This window comes from Ylistrum balloti, unplaced genomic scaffold, assembly GCF_031769215.1.
Source record: "Ylistrum balloti isolate Yb309-2 unplaced genomic scaffold, AGI_CSIRO_Ybal_v1 Utg370598, whole genome shotgun sequence".
NCBI lineage: Eukaryota > Metazoa > Mollusca > Bivalvia > Pectinida > Pectinidae > Ylistrum > Ylistrum balloti.
This window is the reverse complement of record NW_026782370.1, coordinates 1,118,051-1,127,414: the sequence shown is the minus strand read 5'-3', so window position 1 is coordinate 1,127,414 and position 9,364 is coordinate 1,118,051. Positions and strand designations below refer to the sequence as shown.

At 37.0% G+C, this 9,364-nt stretch overlaps 1 pseudogene; it reads left to right on the top strand.

The window, feature by feature from the left end:
• The first annotated feature begins 371 nt into the window (after positions 1-371).
• Positions 372-1,801, top strand: LOC132556887 (serine/arginine repetitive matrix protein 2-like; annotated as a pseudogene).
• Positions 1,802-9,364: the final 7,563 nt, after the last annotated feature.

The window sequence follows — 9,364 nt, the reverse complement described above, 5'->3', positions numbered from 1 at the left end:
ACGGGACTATGACGATCCGTCACGTGACGGTATAATACCACCACGTGACACAAGTAATTTTGACCCAGATGTCGGAGTTGCTGTTATGGTTGTCGGAAATGAGAGACTGAAGAGTAAAACTCCTCCACCTTCACATACTGAAAAGAGGCGAAAATCGAGATCACCAAGTCCAAGGAGGAGGTCACGGTCACATTCCAGAAGACGCAGTGACGTTGATGTTCACGTGATCAACCATGTGAGACATCACAGGTCTGAATCAAGAGAAAGGCGGAAACCTGTCGATGATAAACGAAGGAGGTCCTACAGCAGAACTCGAAGGTCAAGGTCGAGATCGAGATCGAGATCGCGAAAAAAGAACGTGATTATCCATAATGTTAGAGGTAGGTCGAGGTCGAGAAGTCGAACTAGATCTCCTAGAAGGAGATCACGATCACGGTCACGGTCAAGGTCAAGATCTAGGTCAAGACGAAGGAAGTCCAGGTCAAGGTCTCGAGACGTACATGTCATCATGGCACAAAGTCATTCAAGAGGCCGAAAAAGTCGATCTCGTTCCCGTGATAGACACCGAAGTCACTCAAGGGGTCGTTCAAAAAAGAGGCATAGCCACCGGAGTCCGTCAAGGTCACGATCACGGAAGAGGTCTCATTCACGATCAAAAGTTGTGGTAGCTGCCGCTCCCACAGAGCGATCAAGACCGAAGTCACGTTCAAGGACTCCAAAACGTAGGTCGAAGAGCAGGTCTAGGTCTAAGAGCAGGCGTCACCGATCGCATTCAAGGCAAGGGAGAAAGTCTCGGTCACGTTCAAGGTCAAGATCTCGAAGTGCAAGCATAACGGTTGTTGCGGCTCCGTCGTCAAGAAGAAATCGATCTCGGTCAAGGACACCTGAGAAAAAGAGACGGAAGAGTCCAACACCTACGCGGTCTAGCAGAAGGACAAGTCCGAAAAAAAGTAGATCTCGGACTCCTGAACGACATTCGAGAAAGTCAAGCAGACGCTCGAGTTCGAGGAAAAGTAGATCTCGTACTCCTGAACGACATTCGAGAAAGTCAAGCAGACGCTCGAGTTCGAGGAAAAGTCGGTCACCAACCCCTAACAGTCGATCTCGATCACCTGAAAAAAAGACATCAAAACCCCCTCCAGCTTCTCAGCCAGCTAAAAGACGGTCACCAGATATAGCAATATCTGCGGCAACTGCGGTTGCTGCATCTGCCAATAACAGATCACCAGAAAGAAAATCAAGAACATCGAGCAGGCGGTCTAGTCCTAAAAACAGATCACCGTCACCTGCAGATTCGCCGGATCCAAGGCGATCATCTCCGAAAGAAAGCCCACGGAAAAGCAAGACTCCCAAGCCTTCTGCAAAACCGCCACCAGCGGCAAAACCTGACAAGGCTGATTCTCCTTCTGGTCCAGTGCAGGCGGCTGTTGCGGCTGCTGCTGAAGCAGGGCCTTCCCAGTCCCGCCCTCCGTCAAAGCGTCCACCGTCTGACAAAAAGAACGATGACTTACCTGAATCTTTGTCAGGCAAAACCCCAAGTGAGGTGGGTTCACCTCCTCCTGCTACGAACATGAAACAGACACCTAAACCGAAAAAGGGGAAGGCGCCACCTAAAAAATCCAAAGAAAAGGAGGACACGGAAAATATGATAGCACAACTGGACAAACTGACCGATTTCAATCTCAAAAATCTCTCTGGGAACGGCGGAGATGAAGCAGAGCCAGAGGTAGACAAGAAATATCTGGAAAAAATGAATGATCCAGATTTTCAGAAAAATCTTAATGCATTTTTGTCGTCATAAGTATAGGACATTGGTTTGACAGTGAGTGTACTCCAAGGATTAAAATTGAAATCGTGTTGAGCATGGATGGAACTATAATATTGATGTAACGGTTTGTTTTCGTGATCCGCCTGAGTACTATAGTGAACTAAGAGATATTCTGTAGGTACACCGAGTCACAGCTTATAGGCATGCGTAAGTTTTTATAACCTTTGCAGGTTACCACACTTATAACACAATGGATTTCGGCAAGTCATTGTGATAAAACATTTGGATAAAAGATTAGTTGTTGTTGTTGCTACATTGTCAAAAACATTAAGTTATATGTGTAATACGAAATCTTGATTTAAGAAATGTTTAACTACTTGTAGTAATTATGCACATGATTTCTAGTTTGTTCGATTAGAGTCCTCCACATAAAGTTCGTCTAACTTATTGAATTAGATCACCTGTATGTCTAGTGTGTTATATTTTTATCATATGATTAACAGTGTAGATATCAGTATTGGAGTATATCCGTAGTACTTATGAGATACATATATATATGTGAGTTTGTGTTGAGGTCTACCCTAAAAATGTCGTGTTTCGAAACTCGTTTGCCCTTTTGACTTGGTGTTTCGAAACACGACATTTGTCATGTTGTGTTGGTTTCATGTTTGGAAACACATTGGTCTTGTTTACTTCGAGTTTCAAAAAAACTACGTTGAACATTTGCCCTGTTGATCTCGTGTCAAAATACCTTTGTCTTGCTGACTTCGTGTTTCGAAACACATTTGGTTTGTTAACCTCGTGTTTCGAAACACAACATTCAATATTTGACATGTTGAATTCATCATTCCATCATTTCATCGATACACGAAGTTTCTACAAATTTCATTCTATATGTTATAGAAATATTCGAAGCTCAAATGCATTGGCAAAAATTAATTGATTTAAAAAAAAATTGAGCACTTTATATCTACATATCACAAACGGTCATCTTTAAATATAACAACTGCTAGTGGTGTGAAATTGCAGTATTACAATGATGACGTCATGATGATGGCCAACGAATGAGTATGTATCTTGTTAGTGATCGAATTTAATGAATTTGTGTATATATCAATTTATATGGGAATAGAAAAAGCAATGTGAAGCTGTCTTAACATATTTTTGTATATATATGTACATCTGAATGGCAATTCTCCACATACACGTGTGAGATACCTTAGTATTTTAATGAAACAACGTGATTAAAACAAGATATTACACGTGTAATATACCTTAGTATTTTAATGAAACATTGTGGGTAAAACAAGATATTACACGTGTGAGATACCTTAGTATTTTAATGAAACATTGTGGGTAAAACAATATATTACACGTGTGAGATACCTTAGTATTTTAATGAAACATTGAGGGTAAAACAAGATATTACACGTGTGAGATACCTTAGTATTTTAATGAAACATTGTGGGTAAAACAAGATATTACACGTGTGAGATACCTTAGTATTTTAATGAAACATTGTGGGTAAAACAAGATATTACACGTGTGAGATACCTTAGTATTTTAATGAAACATTGTGGGTAAAACAAGACATTACACGTGTGAGATACCTTAGTATTTTAATGAAACATTGTGGGTAAAACAAGACATTACACGTGTGAGATACCTTAGTATTTTAATGAAACATTGTGGGTAAAACAAGATATTACACGTGTGAGATACCTTAGTATTTTAATGAAACATTGTGGGTAAAACAAGATATTACACGTGTGAGATACCTTAGTATTTTAATGAAACATTGTGGGTAAAACAAGATATTACACGTGTGAGATACCTTAGTATTTTAATGAAACATTGTGGGTAAAACAAGACATTACACGTGTGAGATACCTTAGTATTTTAATGAAACATTGTGGGTAAAACAAGACATTACACGTGTGATATACCTTAGTATTTTAATGAAACATTGTGGGTAAAACAAGATATTACACGTGTGAGATACCTTAGTATTTTAATGAAACATTGTGGGTAAAACAAGACATTACACGTGTGAGATACCTTAGTATTTTAATGAAACATTGTGGGTAAAACAAGATATTACACGTGTGAGATACCTTAGTATTTTAATGAAACATTGTGGGTAAAACAAGACATTACACGTGTGAGATACCTTAGTATTTTAATGAAACATTGTGGGTAAAACAAGATATTACACGTGTGAGATACCTTAGTATTTTAATGAAACATTGTGGGTAAAACAAGATATTACACGTGTGAGATACCTTAGTATTTTAATGAAACATTGTGGGTAAAACAAGACATTACACGTGTGAGATACCTTAGTATTTTAATGAAACATTGTGGGTAAAACAAGATATTACACGTGTGAGATACCTTAGTATTTTAATGAAACAATGATTAGTAGGTGTATGCTTACATTGTTTTAAATCTATAAACTGCTGTCCTGAAGAATACGAGCTGTTAAGATTGTTTTCCTGTCATTCATTGTGATCTCATAATTAAAATACTTACGACGTTTATCTGCTAAAATAACCACAGAATAATGGGCATATGATTATGTATAGTACATTATTCTCTATTTAATGAAAGGAGAAATATTTATATATATTGTATAGATATGCTTGTGTATGATATTGTCAACAGGACATCAAATTATTTATTTTGTTTACTTTCAACGGCAACTCCTTAATATTTTAAATATAATATAACTCTAACGCTATGCTTGAAGACTTGTTTTTTAATTCTTAGTTCAAACATAAATTTATCAAAAACGTCGGTGTGTTATAAAATTTCTGTGATTATAAATATTGCTAGAACTTGAGATGTTCGGTTTAACATTGCGTCTGCTTTTTAGTTATAAATCCCAGTCATTAATAGTAATATGCTGGACCCAATTTTATTTGGTTGTTTAAGAAACATCCATAGGAATAATAGCCCCTTTTATAAAATATAAAAACTGCTGTGATATTATCGAGAGAGAGAAAAAGATGTACTGTAGATATGTATCCCTCCCTCCCACAATTCATTCGATCAACTTTGTGTTGCTTAGCTGATACTATAGATCTGAAACTTCTATTCGTAATAACATATCCAGACAATCAACTTAGTGCAATAAACCCGGGTAGTGACTAACCATGAACTATCGGCATTTCCCGTAACTTGCTTCCCCCAAGTACCAATAATTCGGTTTAGAGTTTTCAGAATCAGCCTATAAATTATGAAAATTTTGATTATTATTTTTTTATAGTATTGTTCAGACCAAGAATGTATTTAAAGGGCTTAACGGACGATTGTATGTTTTCCCTATGTTATTAAAAGTTGATACCATCAGGGTTATTTTCAATTGGTTCTAATTTTAGATGGACGGAGAAACTCGTAGTCCGTTTCACAAATTTCCGTGGAAAATTAATACCTTCAGTTTTCTTCTAGGCTTTGGTGAATCCACAAAAATTGCACCGTTGAAGATAAGAGTCTGTGCAGTATTTCAGGATGACACAAACGTATACACTTGAAAATTGAAGTATTTTGGTTTTACTAGGTAAAAAGGCATTGGAAAACTCGTGAATGTTTATATAGTACTTGTGTGTGTGTGTTAAGACAATGTAACACAGCGTTGTGATAACAGGTATGTTAGCACGAACAGACCGGGTAGGAATATCTGTAGAATATCCCGATGCATATGTATGATGTTAACGGAAGTATGACAGTATTATAAAATGCAATAAGGAAAGACTTCGAAGTTATTTCAGAAACCAGAATTAGACTGGAAATTTCATTAGTTTTTTTTCACGGGATGTATATATTTTTTCTTAATGCCTACAGTTATTTTAATGATTGTAACAGATAATTATAGTTATAATGTTTGTTAAAATTGCCTGTTTGTCAATTTCTTATTTTAAAAAAAAATCATCACTTCTATGAAGAATGACCAACTAGAGTTCTTATGTCTGAAAATCATGGAATGCAATTCAATTGGTGACGATTTGATTAATAGAACTGTTCTCTGCTAAATTTATACCGTCAAAATAATAGTTTCCACCTGGAACCGGAGACAACCTGACCATACATATTGTTTCTACCTAAGACCGAGGACAGCCTTACGACAGATTTTTCTACCTAGGAACGAGGACAACCTTACGAATGATTGTTTCTACCTAAGAACGAGGACAACCTTACGACAGATTGTTTCTACCTAAGAACGAGGACAGCCTTACGAAAGATTCTTTCTACCTAAGAACGAGGACAGCCTTACGAAAGATTGTTTCTACCTAAGAACGAGGACAACCTTACGACAGATTGTTTCTGCCTAAGACCGAGGGCAGCCTTACGACAGATTGTTTCTACCTAAGAACGAGGACAGCCTTACGAAAGATTGTTTCTACCTAAGAACGAGGACAACCTTACGGCAGATTGTGACTACCTAAGACCGAGGACAGCCTTACGACAGATTGTGTCTACCTAAGACCGAGGACAGCCTGACAATAGATCGTATTCCATCTAGGACCGATGATATTCCGACGATAAATCGTTTTCCAATTGGGAGAGAGGATGGCCTTTGATGATAGATATTGTTTTCCGACAACTCTTACCTTGAGAACGTTACATTTCTTGTTTTTCAAACCAGGTATTTACATTGCAGGTGAAGCTTACTCGTCAGGTGTACCACCCTTTGTTCGTGTCTATAAAATATTTTTTCATGAGATTTTTTTTATGAAATTGAAATTGTGGCGATGGAACAAATACATAATTTATCTTCGAAAACATTTAATTCGTTTATTTAATCAAGTTGTCGTGAAATTGCATTCCACAACTTTCATATTATTTTTTGTGCTGGCATCAGGTATTTCAACAGCATTAGCATTTCCAGTAAGAGTTGACCGAAAGGTTAATCGGTACACACTGTGGATGAGTAGTATTACAGTATAAAATGGATTTTATCGAATGATGTTGTTAATTTATTGGCTGTTTTTGTAATAAAAAAGGTTTGTTGAATCTGCTCTGTGTTTAGATCAATATCCTTAAATTCTTTCTGATTTATGTATTAATGCTTGTACATTTGTAATACTAATATCTCGTCAACGAATTACAACACATGTTCGTTTATACGTAACTGGCGCCCGTCCGGCTGATCGTGACTAGATACTGATAATGTCAAAGAAATATTTTTATTGACATTTCAAAGGATTTCTTAGTCAAACAAACCCTAAATATGACTTCAGAAACCATAATTGTTCTGTCAAAATTCGTGCAACAAACAATCAGTCAGAAACGAGATCCTGAAAGAACAATGTCTGGACGACAGATGTGGAAAAAATCCTCATTTTCACATGGACTCAAAACAATGGGCACCTTAACCCATCCAACTTACCACCCTTTCCTTGATTCAGATCAATACTGTTATAACCAACGTAATCCTGAGCCAATGTGTGTTAAAACACTCAAAACTGGAAATAGGGGGAAAGAGCAGAAAAAAAAACTTGGATATATAAACATGCATACAACTCCCTAATGATTCTTTCAGACAATAAAGATAATGGCGTGAAACAATTCTCTCCGCCATATCGATGTTTTCCCTGGTACGTGATACTGTCGTCTGCTCGCCGGTTACCATACCTGTGTATTGATCGACACCAGCAATTCTGTAGCACTATTGTCGTCAAGCTTCATTTAGTAAACAAATAATAAAGGCCGTGTGAAACCCATTACAGAAATATTCAATATTTTCTCATTGTTCCAGACCACTAAAGTTCTGTTCCGGCTGCAAGTACTGTTCCATATAGGTATGTATACAGAAATTCGGGTTTGAAAAAAATATAAAATGTTGGTAAACAAAAATAATTAATACACATTCCAGAGTGATCATGTCGCCCACCATTGTCTGATCTTTATTTGCTATTTGAAAGTTGGATCTTTTCCCTTTTTTTCTCTCATTTCTGCTCTTAATGCTCTTACATAAAAATTTGAGAAAGATCTATACAGTACTTTTTAAGAAATAGTGATAACAAACTTTCGAAGCCAAAATCCAACATGGCCGTTTTTGGGCCTTTTTTGTTTGTTTGTTTGTTTTTTTCTTATCAGTATCAAAATCAAATGTACACAACTGGGGATCAAGGGAAACTTCTAAAGAAATAGCGATAACAAACTTTCAAAGTCAAAATCTTATATGGCCGCCTTTCGGCCACTTTGTTTGTTTGGACAGTCCCAAAATTAACTAGGGACCAAAGGCAACCTACATATACAATCTGAGAAAGATCCATCCTGAACTTCTCAAAAACTAGCGATAACAAATTTGTTTAGGACAGACCATGGACCACTGACGCAAGTCAATTTTATTAGCTCACCATCTGATGGTGGTGGGCTAAAAACAGTGGAATAGTTTTAAAGTCTCAATGCAATCATCAATTTTACTTTAAAAAACCAGCCATGGTATACTGAACATCAATATAATGTTTAATGTTATTATGGACGTACAGCAGTTGATTTCATCATACGCCTGTTATCTACAAAAGAGTGTGTGACTTACTTACCCTCTCAACTCCTTGGAGAAAATAGACCCAAGTATTAGTATGGTCAATACAATTCGTCACTAGTTATCTGTCGGGCAGAGTATTGTTATACCTGACCTTTAGACAGGCACAGGAGAGCAACAAAACTAATCCTTCAGTTAAGAAGTTACTTGCATTAATATGTCGTGATTTTGTCCAGGAAGCAGAATGTGCTTGCCCTGCTTAAACACAACTTGTATTTCCTTTCTACATTTAAAATCCTCTCCAGAAATCTTTCCTTTGATCTCATATTTTGTTTTCATTTTATCAAGTTTAAACTTAATTATAATTAATTTTGTTGCAATGTCAGACTTTTTACACAGCAGATCACGTTATCATTTGGGAAATTCACTTTGTCAGTAACTTTCAAGTCAAGTTCCATGTCATGTTAAGAACAACCAGAAGACATAGAATGAATTAACAACTAATTATTTTATTATTTTCAGATCTTGATATTAACATTTTACAAACACTAACTCAGACTTACGTAGACAGCTTCTCTAGATAATATTACCCGTCCATCCTCAGTACTAAACAGATTCTCTCTTTAAACTAAAATGATTTTAAGCTAACCTGGAAATGAGGTCATCCACATTCATTCTATTCAACAAATTGACCTAGACCTAGATCACTGACCTTGTGTACTGGCCCATCTTATGACCTAGACCTAGATCACTGACCTTGTGTACTGGCCCATCTTATGACCTAGACCTAGATCACTGACCTTGTGTACTGGCCCATCTTATGACCTAGACCTAGATCACTGACCTTGTGTACTGGCCTATCTTATGACCTAGACCTAGATCACTGACCTTGTGTACTGGCCTATCTTATGACCTAGACCTAGATCACTGACCTTGTGTACTGGCCTATCTTATGACCTAGACCTAGATCACTGACCTTGTGTACTGGCCTATCTTATGACCTAGACCTAGATCACTGACCTTGTGTACTGGCCTATCTTATGACCTAGACCTAGATCACTGACCTTGTGTACTGGCCTATCTTATGACCTAGACCTAGATCACTG